The 16048-nt window shown below is 36.2% G+C and overlaps 1 protein-coding gene across 9 annotated transcripts in view; it reads left to right on the top strand.

The window, feature by feature from the left end:
• The window catches only part of MTERF1 (mitochondrial transcription termination factor 1), a 491946-nt gene that overhangs the window by 383083 nt on the left and 92815 nt on the right, over positions 1-16048 (top strand). For 7 of the 9 annotated variants that reach the window (XR_012512108.1, XR_012512106.1, XR_012512107.1 and 4 more), the window contains one exon: positions 4787-5063. The exons of the other annotated variants lie outside the window; for them this stretch is intronic. The gene's annotated coding sequence lies outside the window, so the exon portion shown is untranslated. The remainder of the gene's footprint in view (positions 1-4786; positions 5064-16048) is intronic. 9 annotated transcript variants of the gene reach the window in all.

Here is a 16048-nt window from a genome sequence, read left to right as displayed (position 1 = left end):
CTTCAGAAGGAAGGATTATTCATTTTACCACCCCTCTTTTACTCTCCTCAACTGCCTCTCTTCTCATCTAATACATCCTTCTTCTAGACCCCCTCCCCAGCTTCCCAATACAGTGCCCAAACTCACCGTTCAGGAATCTCTCTTACTCCTCACTGGGGTTTTCTACCCTATTTTATTTCTGATGTCATGAACTCAAGCTTCTCAGGCTTTGCAGACCCCAAAGGGGGAAAGAGTGATCTGGATTTATGAGTTGAAGAGGTAGAAAAATGCCTTGATTCATTTCCTCATCAGCAAGCCTTGTGGCCAATTTCCTCGCACCCTTAAAGAAGCAAGTGTATTCATCAAATCAAGCATTCATTACACATTCATCACACACACCCCCTCCTGACCCATCCTGAAGACCTCATAGTCTAGTCTTATAAGGATAAAGCATATTTCATGGGAAATAATAACACTGACATCATCAGGTTATGAAGCATTTGTTCCCCTTCATTATGAGAGTCACAACTTGAGTATCAATGAGTCCATTTAGTATGAAAGGCTCCAACTGCAACAGACGGCTTTAATTCCAATTAGATTTTTCTCTCATTAAGGAGATAGATCAGTATGTGTATGTTGGGTCTCAGTCCATTTTGCATCAATGGCTTCAATTATTGACTCATAATTAACTTTGCAAATATGATTCTATGTAATCCTTACAATGACCCAGCAAGGTTTACATTATTAAGCATTTTATGGATGAAGAAACAGAGATTCAAAGAGTTTGAAAATTGCCCAGGATCTTACAGATAGCCAACAATGGAACTGGTATTTGAGCTCATATCTGTCTGTCTTTAAAGCCCAGGATCTTATCACTGTCTCTTATCATGAGATGGGTAGAGATGGAACCAAAAGAAATATCTCAAGATTCTGAACTTCTGAACAAAATATCCATGTGTTTCTTAACTTAGGGAAAAAATCTGAAACAAGATCTCTCCCTTCCTTCCTTCTTTCCTTCCTTCCGTCCTTCCTTCCTTCCTTCCTTCCTGCATTAGTCCATCCTCATGCTGTAGTAAAGAACTACCGAAGACTGGGTAATTTATAAAGTAAAGAGGTTTAATCAACTCACAGTTCTGCATTGCTGGGGAGGCCTCAGGAGACTTACAGTCATGGCAGTAGGCCAAGGAAACGCAGGAACGTTCTTCATCAGGTGGCAGGATGGAGTCACTGCAAGTGGGTGAAATGTCACCTGGTTGTAAAACCATCGGATCTTTTCTCTTTTTTCTCCCTGTCTTCCAGTTGCCCACCCTGTCTTCCTTCCTTTCTTCATTTTATTATGAAACCACAATAGTAATCACCTGAGAATCAGAAACCATAGAATGTAAAACTACCTCAAACCAATGTTTGCATAAAAAGCTTGAAAATACTGTATTGTTTTATGACCCCATTTAGACTGAACATTATATTTATAGCTTGTCCCTCGAATACCTATTAAAGTAATATTGAACTTTTGGTAGAAATTATACCATACATCTGTGCTGACAGCTTGTTTCCTGCAAACAAATCTTTATCTACTACTTTCAGCTTTCAAAATTTTCTCCAAAGAAGTAAGTTAGAAGGTTAAGAGATCCAGAAAGAAACAAAACAGATGGACCTCGACTTTCGTGGGAGGTGACAGCCATATTGAATTTAATGGAAAACTAGCCAGAGAAAAGCCTGATAGACCACGAAGCAAACACAGGGAGGGCCCTGAAATGGGATGAAATATCAAGAGTATACATCTGGCTTACAATTGTAGGTTGTCCTTGAAGGTGGGAGTTCTTTAAGATGGAATAAGAGATTGGTCATCAGCCCTTCCTATGACTAAAATATTTCTGGCTATCAGATAGTACTGATCTTTTGTGAGTTTAGTATTTATTTCTGTCACTTTTTCCCATCCTGGTCAAGTGAAGAACCTGTGGATTATTATCTAGAGTAAGGCACTCAAGATCCATGGTTAGGCATTTGTTGTGACTGTGATCTTGGGATAAATGTGACACAAATTTGGAGGGCTGGAATGGACTGCTTTCAGAGAGCAAGAGACCAAAGTTTGTTCTAGCTGAGAAGGACAGATTGAATAAAAAGAGAAAGACAGATTGAGTAAACCTCTTTGCTTTCTAGAGTGTGTTAAGAATACCACTCTTTAACCCAAAAGCAAAGGAGGGGACCATTTTTCTGTGGTGTCTTATAATAGCCAGGGAGAAAAGCATGTATGTGTGTTGTGTGGGGTGATGTGGGGTGTCTGAGCCTGCAGTTAACACAGGATGATACCAGCAGCAGAATCCTTCATTAATCTAGGCAATGAACTCTTTCTTTCCTCTTTATTCAATCTGTTCCTCTCAGCTGGATCATTCTCACCAATTTTAAATATCCTTTAGTCTCTCTTGTTTAGTAAGGAAAGAAGTACCATTTAATGTTGCTTCTCTTTCATCTATAAGCCTCTTTTTTATCTTCGCAATACAATTTATCCAACTCTATATTCACTTTGTCTGTTTCCTCACATTTCACTAACTCCTCTAAAGACTGATTTCACTTTGGACTTCATTCCTTCACTCCAACCAAATGATTCTTTCTAGAGTTACCTGTGACCACGATGTTTTCAAATCCAGCAAAGAATTTCCAATTCTTGCCCATTTTGATGCTCAGAGTGTTCACCCCTGCCCCCTCGGCTTTGATCACTCCCTCCGTCTTGAAAGACTCTTCTCTTGGTTTCCTCTCCCTTTCATTTCCCATTCTTGTTTTCCTTCTACCTCTCTGGCTGCTCTTATTCAGTCTCTGCCAGTTTTCCTCCCACCACTAAATATTAGTTTGTCGGTGCTAGGTTGCAAGACCCCTCTTCTTCCTTTGTACTCTCTTGCCAGGCCATATCATCCATTGACCATAACCTGAATTATCAATGTTGTTGATAGACGTCTCCTCTCAGCTCTAGACCTATTCATTCTGCAACACCTTGTCTCGGCTACATAAGGACCTCTAAATATGTGTAAGCCTGAATTCATAATCTTTTCTTTCACATGTAGTTTTCTCTCATGTGATCATTCTCGGTAAATGGTATTACCATATACTCAGTTGCTGAAGAGATATATGAATAATCCTTGATCTTTCCTCCTCCCTTGCACTACATGCCCAATTCATTAATCACTAGTATAGATTTTTTAATATCTTAAATGTGTCCCAAATTCTTTCCATTTTATTCTCTTTTGTCTACAGAGCCAATATCTGAATCAAATATACTGTGATTTCTCACCAGGGATCAGTGCAATAGAGTTGATCCAACTTCACCTTTACAAGCCTCCACATCCAGTGTATCTGTCTTTTCAAATAACAAATCTGACTACATTCCTGCCTTTCTACTTGCATGCATAGTTAAAGCCCTTTGAAGGCTCTTCCTTTGCTTTTGGGTTAAAGAGCAATATCCTTAACACACTCTGCAAAGCAATGCATAATCAAGCTTCTACCTATTTTGCCCCTCTTCTACCGTCACTCTTCCCTCTGTACTTTATTCTTCCTTACATTGGATTCTTCTAATTCCTAGATCCTTCCATGTTTTCTCTTCCTAAGATCTAGACACACATATTCCCCCCGTCATTCTTGGAACATTCTCCAGTATCTCTTCACTTGGCCACCCACAGCAGACCCTTACAGAAGGATCTTGCAATTGATTCTTTGAAAAATTGAAATGCTAACCCACTCTGTGAGCTAAGCCCACTGTGCTGAGTGAACCCCAAGTAAACATACATGTCTTTAATAGCTCAGGCCCCTTTCCTTTTTAAGTTTTTTTTTTTTTTTTTTTTATCTTAAGTTACCAAATCAAACTTAAAAAATAAAGCAACATGAAATAACAAAAACTTCCTAGGAGTTGTATTAATTTTTCCATATTTCATAGCCTATTGCAAATTAACCAAAATTTAAACTGTATCATTCTTCACTAAATAACTAGGAAGTTTCAAACAAGAAATAGTTACTCACAAACATTAAAAAAAATTATATTTTATAGCAAAATTTACAATAAATGGTATTGTTATTACTTTTCCTTAGCATACACTTTAAAATGACAGTGAACAGAAATAAGTAAAACAAAACCCTCAGTCTTTAGCCCTCTTGATATGAGGCAAGTTGAAACAATAGGTATTGGTCCTTACAAAAGGTTTGAAGCATGCAAGAAGAGTGAGTTAATGAGATCCTGTAATCTGATCCCCAGCAAATGTGGACAGCTGTTCTCAGAGCACTAATGCACCCTGCACCTTTACAGATCACCGACTGGCAGAACCCCACCCAATCCTGGTGGGCTAAGGCAAGTTCCAACACCAGGGAAATGGCTTTGCTGGTGTAAATAACAGGGATCTGTTATCATGAGATTACCTGTCTGTAAAATGCTTGTTTATCTTCATTACATTGCCTTAAGGAGGAGGGAAGAGAAGGTGAGTGTTAGTGTGTGAGATGATGGAGTTAGGAGGGGAAAAAGGCATCTCTGACCTAAGGTGAAACCTGCTTTAACTCAGTAGGTTTGTTCGACAGCCAGATGGAGTCACTCATGCTGAACTTTCAGTGTTGGGCACTCTTTAGTATTATATGCAAGTGTCTTGCAAAACTAATGCAAGGACGGATTCATACCTGGAATTACAACATTATAGTTTTCATCTCGTAGCTTCAATCTGATAATTTTCTTTTCTTTTCCTCCTCTTCTCTCCTCTCTTCTCCTTTCTCTCTCTCTCTCTCTCTCTTTTCCCCCCCTTCCTTTCTTTCATTTTTTAACCAAATATTTTAGTGACTACTGTATGCCTGGTACTATGTGAGAAATGGGCTATAGGTTGGTGAATAAAATAGACACTGCACCTACCCTGATGGAGAATTGAATCTAATAAGACAGAAAATAAAATAAACAAATAAATATGTAATTATAAATTGTTATAAATGTTACAACATAGAAGAATAAGACACCATGAGAGAATAAGAAGAAGAACCTACTTCAGAGAAAGAGAAATGACTGTTAATCTCATGTGTGAAGAGTAAAATGGAGCCAGCCATGCAAAGAAGAGAATGAGGTAGGGACAGCACACTATACTGATCAATTTATTTTTTTTTTTTTTAGAGTCAGAGTTTTGCTATATTGCCCAGGCTGGCCTTAAATCCTGGGCTTAAGGAATCCTCCCACCTCAGCCTCCCAAGTAACTGGGACTATAGGCATGCACCACTGCACCTGGCTTGAATTTTATTTTTACTTTGTTCAGTATAAAATTTAAATATAAAATATAATTCAGTTATAAAATAGTCTTTTAATCAAAACCAAATAGCCCTTAAATGTATGAAGTAAAAAAAATGACCACTGTTTGCCTGTCTCCCTGCAAAATATTCCATTATCTGGGAAGATGTGCAGTTAACAGGTTAGTGTATTTGCATAATTCTCACCTGATCATTTCTCATCTGTGAAAGAATACAAACTGTAAGGATCTGCCATGGGAAAGAATGAGAAACTTGACACTAAAGTAACAAAGGCAGCAGATGACTAATGTCGGAACATCTTTGCAATATCTTAGTATGCTTCCAGATGTACATTAATTTGCATCTGTAAATAATCAGTGGTAATAAAGGTTTATGCAATCCGCCTTCCAATAATCATATTCCCAGATCTTTTAGAAATATACTTGAAATTAAGTTTATAACTTATCTTTCTAACAATGAATAAAGCTAGTAAAAATTGTTTTACTGCTTGGCGCTCAGATTTCAATTTGGGGTCATTCAAACTGCCTTTACTTTTGCCCACATTTTATTGATTTTGCAATAATAGTAAATACAGAAGTGGGCACACAAGATATATCACATTACTAAATAACAAACATGATATTCAGAATATCTAATTGATAGTACTCTGTATTTCACTAGGTCTAAAATATACTTGAAGACAGGCTAGATTTAGTTTAAACGTATTGTTAAAAAAAAAAAAGTCAATTACAGACTCATGAGGGAAAACACATCCAAATTTCTAAAGTAGAGAATGCTGAGCTACCTCAGCTTCATGTGAAATGTGAAGCATTTCAAGACCATGAGTTGCTTATTTCCGAACATAGATTGATACATGCATTGAGCCTGAATTACCAGGAGTTCTGGGTCTCAGGGGAAGCCCAACCACAAAAAAAGAGAAATCATGGTCCAGAGGCATATGCTGTTAGCACCCCAAGAAAAAATACCCAAAATGCTTAACTTATTTTTTTAACTATTTAAAGAATTGTGAAATATAACACATATGTAGAAAAGTGATAAAAATCTAAAGATGTGATTAATAAGTGAAATGTCATCTGTGTGACTCTGAACCAGATCAGGAAACCAATTATCAGTACCCTAGACGCTTCCATGTGTTCCTTCTGGTCCCAATCCCCTTCTTTCTTTCAAATATTACCTTTTGCCTTTTATGGTTATCACCCCATACCTTTTCTTATACTGTGGTCTCCTAACTATGTATCTCTAAACACTAGAATGTAGTTATACTTAATTTTGAATTTTAAATCAAATCAAACTGTACATATTTAAATTAAATCATACTGTATATATTTTAAATTAAATCATTTTAAATTAAATCATACTATACATATTTTTGCGTGTCTGGCTTCTATCACTTGACATCATGTAGTTGCATGTAGATGAGATTCATTTATTTTCATAGCTGTGTGATATTCCATTATATACTGTCCCACAATTTATTTATCCGTTCTGATCTTGATGGCAATGTAAATAGTGTCCACATTTTGGAAATAATGTTGCTGTAGACATTCTTATATATACTTCCTGTTGCACCTATGCAAGACACTATATACTTAGGAGTGGTATTGCTGGACCATGGGTTATATATAAATTTAATGTAACTAGGTAATGTCAAAGTAATTGCACTGACTTTACTCCCACACGGAGTGTATGAAGGTTGTCATTGCTTCACATCATCACCTACATTTGCTGTTGTCAGACTTTTGTTTTTTGCCAATTTTGTGGGAGTGTAGTGTTACAAGGTGAATTTCTGTTTTCTTAATTAGGAATCATATGTAATAATGGTTAAATTTAATTTTTACAAATAGCATAAGCCAATGGAAAAATTGAAAACAGAGAAAAGATAGATATTGATGTCAGAGTGAACATCACATTAAATAAGGCAGCGTGACAATCAGTGTATTTCTTTCAACTTAACTCATTATTCCACCCTATAATTTGGGGATAAAGCAAGAATAGAAACAGTATGCCTGATACCTTATAATTTCTGCCTATCTTAGTAAATGTAGTTAAATTGATTATAAAATAGATTAATGAATGGTCTGCCAAGAGAAGTATTATATGCTATCTCATCATTTATGTGGATTTGCTTCTTAACTCTTCATTGTTTTCTGTTTATCTGTCCGTACCTGTGATAATTCCATACCATTTTAACCAGTAGAGAGTTAAAACGGTATGGAATTATCATGATATCTGTCTTGATATCTAATAGGGCGTAACCTTGTCTTAGGTTTTACAAAAATGATAGCCATTTCTGGACAATAATGCACTTTGATTCTTTTTAAAAACATAGTGAGGTAGAAATTATACAGGATTAAGACACAAATGTTGATCAGAGAATTTCACTTTCCTTTGTCTTACCAAGCAGAATGCCAAGTAATATCCACATTTTACCAGCATGGCCTCTAACACTTTGCTGATATGAGATTTTTCTGAGTATGACCTAGTCTGAGCCCTAGAGCTGACATTACTCTCTCATGATGTGATGGACCACATAACACACCTGCAGCCAAGTTTCTGTAGACCCATGACTGGGCTCTTTAACTACAAGGAGTTTTTCTCATTCATGAACATTGTATATTTCTTTATTTACTGAAAAATTTTTGGAGAGGTGTTATCAAGATGGCTGGCTAGAGGTGCCCAGCACCCACCTCCTTCATGAGGAAGGACCAAAACAGTGAGTAGATAATCACACTTTTAATAAAGCACCTAAGGAAGAACACTGAAATTAAGCAAGGAAGTGATAAAGACCCTCTGAGACATGGAAACTCAAGATGGCAGCATAGAGTGAAAAGTGAAACAACCAGCTAGAAACCATTGAAAGCCAAGAGGGACTCTCCATTGTAGGGTAAAAGGTAGTGAGAAATTCCCAGCAGCCCACATTCCCACTACACATGCCTGCAATCTTAGCTAGAGGAGAGCCCTTCAGCTTTCACACTTCCTGAGCTCCAGGGAGTTACCTGGCATCCACATGGCTGTGTTTTTCCAGATAGAAAATCCACATTGTGTTCTCCTGCCCCAGGACCCAGGCTGCTATAGCATGGGGCCATTCTGAGAACAGTTACTGTGAGACTACATCTTGCCCTGAGACTCAATCGTCCCCGCACCTCCACATTTCTGGGGTCCTGCAGACATCCCCCCAATATCCAATAAGAAGGCTGCAGTGTTGTGACACCAGCTGAACCCACTGGTGCAGCCACATCTCTGGCACCTAGTCCACCCAGCACCCTAGACCCCACATAACAGGCAGTTCAGCACATCAGGGAGGCTCCCTGGATATAGGGAGCTCCTCAGCTCATGTTCTCCAGATCCTGAGAGCTCCATGCCCCAGCTACCACCACCAACAGTGATCTTGACCCCTCCACCCACAATGCCTGGGAACCCAAGGACTGTTCAATAATTGGTCTGGGAAAACTAGATGTCCATATGAAGAAGAATAAAGCTAGACCCATATCTTTCATGATATGCAAATATCAACTCAAAAGTGATTAAATACTTAAAGGTAAGACATAAAACTCAAAAACTGCTAGAAGAAAGCATAGGAGAAATTCTTCAGGACATTGGCCAAGGCAAAGATTTTATGATAAGACTACAAAAGCACAGGCAAAAACAACAACAACAAAAATAGACAAATGGAGCTGTATCCAACTAAAAAGCTTCTGCACAGCAAAGGAAAGAGTCAGCAAAGTGAAGAGACAACCTGTTGAATGAAAGAAAGTATTTGCAAACTATTAACTCGACAACAGATTAATATCCAGAATATACAAGGAACTCAAATAACTCAACAGCAAAAATAAATAAATAATAAAAACCCACAAATAGTTTGACTTAGCAATGGGCAAAGGATCTGAATAGATATTTCTCCAAAAAAAAGACATACAAATAGCCAACAAGTATATGAAAAAATGCTCAGCATTACTAATCATCATGAAAATGCAAGTCAAAACCACAATCAGATATTATTGCACCACTGTTGGCTGTTCACCCCAATAGAACGGGGCTGTTATTAAAAAGATTTTTAAAATAAATGCCAGCAAGAAGAAATGGGAACTCTTACTCTGCTGATGGGAATGCAAATCAGTGCAGCTATTATGGAAAACAGTATGAAGCTTTCTCAAAAAAACCCTAAAAATAGGACAGCCATATGATATAGCAGTCTTATTACTGGATGTTGGTCCAAGGGAAAGGAAATCAGTATATCAAAGATTGGTACTTCCATGCTTTTTGCAGCACAATTCACAATAGCCAAGATATGGAATAAATCTAAGTGTTCATTAATCTTTGGTATGTATACACAGTGGAATACTATTCACTCATAAAAAGAATAAAATCCTGTTATTTACACCAACATGCATGACCCTAGGGGACATTAAGTTAAATAAGTCAGGCATGGAAAGATAAATACTGCATATTCTCTTATATGGGAACTAAATAGCTCTTAGAAGTAGATAGTAGAATTATGGTTATTAGAAGGTTAGAAGGTCAGGGAGAGTAGGAGAAAGGGAGAGCCTGGTTCACAAATACAAAATTACAGCTAGAGAGGAGGAATAAGTTTTACTGCTCTATGGCACTGTAGGGTATGTAGTTAACAATAATTTATTATACATGTTTTAAAAACTAGAAAAAAGAATTGTGAATGTTCCCAACACAGAGAAATGATATATGTTCAATGTGAGGATACACTAATCTGATTTGATTATTACACATTGTATAAGTGTATTAAAATAACACTCTTACCCCATAAATATGTACAAATATTATGTCAATTAAAAAGAGAAAGAAAAAATATTGATCTCAAAATATTTTGCTTCTAGAGATATTAAAAAAAATTTTTTTGTAGGTATATTCCTAGGTGTTTTTTTTTCTGATATTGTTAACAAAATCATCTCTTCTATTACACATTCAAATTCATTATTTCTGCTGTATTGGAAAGTTATTGATATTTATTACATAAATCTTATAGGAGGAAGTTAATTGAAGAAAAATACATGCATAGAAAAGTGCTTCAAATATACCTGTATAGTTCAGTAAATTTTCACAAGCTCAGTTTACCCCTTTCATCAGAACCCAGATCCAGAAAGAAAAGGTTCCCTTGTATTGTCACACTGTCTTAGGGTAACCACTAGCTTGACTTTTAACACCACAAAATAATTTTGCCTTTCTGAACCTAAATAAATTGGCTGATTCAATAAGATCTCTTTTGTATCTTAATTCTTGCATTCAATATGGTGTTCATAAGATTTATATTGTTGTAATTCTCATAGCTATATAGTATTCTCTTTTGTGAATTACATAATTTATCCATTTTACTCTTCATGGATATTTGGATAGTTTTCAGTGTGAGACTATATCAAATAGTGCTGCTGTGAACCTTCTTGTATGTGAATATATATATGCATTTCTGTTGGGTATATACCTAGGGATGGAATATCTGTGTAATGAGGTATGATTTTGTTAAGTGTTAGTAGATACTGCCAGATTTTTAAAGTGATGGAACCAGTCTGCATTCTTACCAGCAGTATATGTGATTTTTTTAGTTGCTCCAAATTTTTGCCAAAAGTTGGTCTTTACATTTTACCCATTCTGGTGGGTATGTAGTGGAATCACATATAAGTGTAATTTGAATTTCTCTGATTATCAATAAGTGTGAGCCTCTTTTCATCCATTTCTTGGCCATTTGGATATAAAGTTCCAGGTCAAGTCTCTTGCCCAATTTTCTAAATATTTATCTTCTTATTACTTTTTAGGAATTTGTATTTGTTTTTTTTTTGTTGTTGTTGTTTTTTTAGTTTAGCCCAATTGTTTCTTTATTCTGAAATGTCATTTTCAGATTTTACCAAAATTTCATGCCAACTTACTAAAAGGTAAAAATTGGGGTGGGCACCCAAAATGGCAGACTGTAAAATTTCTACAAGAAGTTATTTTTGTAGAGCAGGCCTGAAAGTATTGGGAAGACTGGGTTGTCAGCACTGGGACACGTGGGAGTATCAGAACCCCAAGAAGAGGGTTTAGTTTCTCAATGTAGTATTCTCTAGTACTTGTCATTTTCTAAAATTGCAGAGATAATGCCTGTGCCAACAGACAGCAAGGATGAAGACTAGGAATTCAACTGTACAAAGACAGGAAAGTCATTACCAAGGAATTTGTATTTGTGTGTTCATGTGTGTGTTTAAATTTTTGAAAAGTATTATTTGTTAACCATAAAATATGTTTCAAATATCGTTTTCCATTCCAACACTTCTCTTTTCGTTCTGTATAGTATTTTTCTGACACAAGTTTTTTTTTTTTAATTTTTTGAGTCAAATTTATCAATATTTTCCTTTATGGCTGCACATTTTTGGCAATATTTAGTAATTCCTCCCTACCTTAAAGTCACAAACATATTCACTTATTGTACTTTTAAAATTCTCTATTGTTTTGCCTTTTACATTTAGGTTTATAATCCACCTGAAACTGATTTCTCTGTTTTGCATAGGTTAAAAGTTCAGTTTCATGTCAGTGGTTACCCAATTGCCTAGCACAACTGATTGAATACACTGTCCTTCCTCACTATTTTTCATGCCATCTTTCTCTTTTGTGAATTTACCACAAAAGAGAATTTGTGACTTTTAAAGTGTCTGCTGATTCATGATTCTGTTTCTGGGCTCTCCATTTTTTCTCATTGGCCTATTTGTCTATTTTTGTCAATATCGCACTGTATTAATTACTGCATTTTTGCTGTTAAATGTATCTATTCACGTTGTGCTTCTTCAGAAGGCTACTTGACTCATCACATTTCCATGCATATTTTAGAATAAACTTGCCAAGTTACATATACACTGATACACATGCGTATACACACCCAGAGTAAAATTTTGATTGGGATGATGACTCTTTACAATATTGAACCTAAACCATTAATGTGATATAACTATTTAGATATTCTTTAATGCCTGTTAGTAAAATTTCATGTTTTTCCATTGAGTGAGCACATCTTTTGTTAATTTATTCCAGGTGCCTGATATTCTTAATTTTTTTTAAATAAAGATGTGGTCTTGCTCTGTCACCTAGGCTGGAGTGCAGTGGCATGATCATAGCTCACTGAAGCCTCAAACTCCTGGGCCTAATCAATTGTCTTGCCTCAGCCTCTTGAGTCGCTAAGATTACAGGCATAAGCCACTGCACCTGGCTTGATGGTATTTTAACTAGCATCTTTAAAATTGTTTATACTATGTGGCTGGGGTGTGTGTGTGTATATATACACATACACGATTGATATTTGGATGATGCTCTTATGTTTTATAACCTTTCTAATATTTAATAATTTAATAATATTAATATAGACAGTACAAAATACTTTTTCATTCTTTGCTACCCTGACTAAAACTTCACCACAATGTTGAATAGAATTAGTTTAAAAGGGGCAGTTACCATTATCTGTTTCTGATTGCAAAGGAAAAGCCACCAATGTTGTACCAGTAATTATAATGATTTGCTGTGGTGTTTATAATACCTACATCATATATTTTTATCAAAGTTTTGATTTCTATTTCTAGCTTTCAGAGTTTTTTGGGAGATTTTCTTTTATTTATTATACTTTAAATTCTGGGGTACATGTGCAGAACGTGCAGGTTTGTTACATAGGTATACATGTGCCATGGTGGTTTGCTGCATTCATCACCTTGTCACCTACATTAGGTATTTCTCCTAATGCTAATCCTCCCCAATACCCCCACCCCCTGCTATATCCCCAGCCCCCCAGCCCCTAACAGGCCCTGGTGTGTGATGTTCTCCTTGTGTCCCTGTGTTCTCATTGTTCAACTCCCACTTATGAGTGAGAACATGCAGTGTTTGGTTTTCTGTTCTTGTGTCAGTTTGCTGAGAATGATGATTTCCAGCTTCATCCATATCCCTGCAAAAATAACAAAGAATATTAAATTTTCCCTTTTTGTGAAATTTATTCACTCATCTAAAATTTCAAATACAAGCAAAATTTTAATCATGTCTTCCTATTTTATATTTAGTATCTTCAGGATTTGATATAATATTCTTTTTTTCATTCCTTATACTGGTTATTTGTTTCTTCTCTCTTTTTTTCTTGATTAGTCTTGCCAGAGGTTTAATCAATTTGTTTAGCCTTTTCTAAGAACCAAAGATTGGCTTTGTTTATTCTCTCTGTTATATGCTTTCTATTTTATTGATTTCTGCTTTTATCTTTTTTTCTTTCCTTCCATTTATTTGAGTTTCCTTTGCTACATTTTCTACCTTCTTGAGTTAGAGTCTTCAGCTTCTCTTTAATAACTAGAATAAATTTTCAGCCTTATTTTAGTTATAGAAGTGTCATTTACCTATTTTTTAAGATCGTAAGTCAAGAGCTTTCTTTTGTGTAAGGTGGTGGGAAGTTGGGGGGTATCTAGCCACCTTTTTTTTTCTCTTTCTGCAGTTACAGGCTCTGTTTGGATAGTGTTTATTTTTGTGTTAATGTTATTAGATACACATGATTGGTAATAAGAATAGTTATAGCTAATATTTATTAAGCTCTCACTATAGGTTAGATATTTTGTTAAGCACTTAATGTACATTATTCCATTTAACCCTCATGACAAAACTATAAGGTAGACACAATTATTAACTTCTTTTACAAATGAGGAAGCTAAGGTTTAGAGTGATTTAATAAATTCTGATTTATTACTAATAAATATCTAAATTTCCACAGCTAATTAGAGGTAGAGCCAGGGTTTGAACTTGAGCAGTCTGGTTCCAGAGCATATATTCTTATATTAAACTTATTCTGATTTGTCTCTGGGAAAAATCACATTGCCAACCTCTGAATATTTTAGTGTTGTTTTAAAGGTTTAACAATATATTAGTATTTGTGTGTTTCAATTTCAGTTGGGAAAGTAAGTTTTAGAAGAACCACAGAGCAACAGGTGGGCTTCCTGTAACTGTGGACTCAATTCTAAACAGGGCAAAAAAAGCCCTATTTCTTTAAGGCAAATGATGAAACATGGCCCACATTACAAACACATGCGCCTGTTAATCTACCTAGATTGGTAGCACTGGTAGGAGCACTGATGGAAGACTGCTGGGCTTTTGTGGCACTTCCCTCCTCTCATCTCACAAAAAGTTGGGCAGCCATCTGCTTACTTTCCGATGATCCAGCATTTTCCCCACTGACATATGTGAGGAAAATGTAGTCAGTGACTCTGGGGAACCACTCTGCTGTCAAAGTTAAAAAGCTACTGTCCTAATCATGTCCTTCTATTGCACACCCCCCTTATGCTGTTTCAGTGCTTTGAACAAAAGCTGGTTTGAATCCAAACACTATTATGGACATCTTTACAAATCCAGCCCAATTTGGGCAGAAATTCTTCCAAATCTCTAGCAATCACAGAAAGGCAACATGCCTATGGTTCTTCAATTATTTTCAATAGGTTCTCTTTATCTTTCAGCGCAGTATTAAAAAAGTTGTCTTTTAAAAGTAACTCTACTTTTGTTGAGAAAAGCTTTTCATTGAAGATACCGCAGAGTTATTAAAGACTCCTGAGCAAATGATGGCTGATCAAATGAAGCAACCCATAAAAACCCTATAAATTATTTTTAATCTAAAGTATTTCTCTCTTCAATTTTCAAACTATGCAATCTACATTGCCTTTATGAGCAAATGTCATTAAGTCGGTTTCTACCTGCAGTACTATTGAAAAGAGTCCATTGTACTGTTTCCACGGTGAAACCATTAGAATCCTATTCATGTCTAAACCTTACACTGTTTGTTACCTTCCCAAGCTACCAGACAGAGATAATCAGAACTCATTTTTATGTGCGTACACTCTATTACTCTCCTCTTGTCATAGATTTTCATTCCATACTGTGATGCTTCTGTTTCTTTTTAGGGAAACAGTGCATACAGCCCTAATGTGCATAGAACCCTATTATAGACTACCAGTGGCATAACAATGTTTTGATTTTTTTTCATAAAACAAAGAAAATCAAAATGAGCAACTAGTAGTAAATAATATAATGTCTTTTCTGTCATCTTGTGATCATGGATTTCCTCTTGACAAAGTTTCCAGGCAAGAGGCAGATAAGCCAATCAAACACGTGATGAGTATTAGAATCCACAAGAATAATGATGAAGGGATGAGTCAGTCCTGTTGTTCTCATGAAGCGGGTAGATCCCAGAAAAATCATTAAGAGAACCACAAGGGAGAGATAATGGAATTGAATACTGTCCCGAAACCATACATTCTGACCCAGGTTTATACATAACATTTAGCCTATAAACGGGCTATAAGCAGGCTGCCACGGTGATCTTTGCAGCAATATGTTGTTGGCATCTGGGTCACGGCAACAATCAGACATCTTGATTGCATGCAGATTTCCCACACAAGATTGCAATACTTCATGGTTATTTTATTCCAAAGCTGTTTATATGAGCAAGGCATTAGCCACATCCTTTCTAGAAGCACAAATATGGGGAGGACCAGCATTTAAAGTTCAACATAATGCTTGGCACATAGTGGAAAATTAACAAATATTTATTGAATTAATTAGTGGCTAAATAAAGAAGTAAATAAGTGAGCTCGGTTCTCCCCAAAGATCTTCTAGTTCTCAGTTTGCTTTTGCAGAACCGACTGACCCCTTGTGTGGGGAAAAGAAGCTGAACTCAGAGTTCTATGAGATGTTTCTACTCAACCCTCAGCTGTTTAGTGCAAACCTAAAAACACCTAATCCCTTTTCTGGATAAATGGAATCAGAACCGACAAGATCCCCAAGGGTGGTCTAATAGAGG

Source organism: Saimiri boliviensis, chromosome 10 (genome assembly GCF_048565385.1).
Source record: "Saimiri boliviensis isolate mSaiBol1 chromosome 10, mSaiBol1.pri, whole genome shotgun sequence".
Lineage (NCBI taxonomy): Eukaryota > Metazoa > Chordata > Mammalia > Primates > Cebidae > Saimiri > Saimiri boliviensis.
The sequence above is the reverse complement of the archived record's forward strand: the minus strand, read 5'-3'. Positions and strand labels throughout refer to the sequence as shown.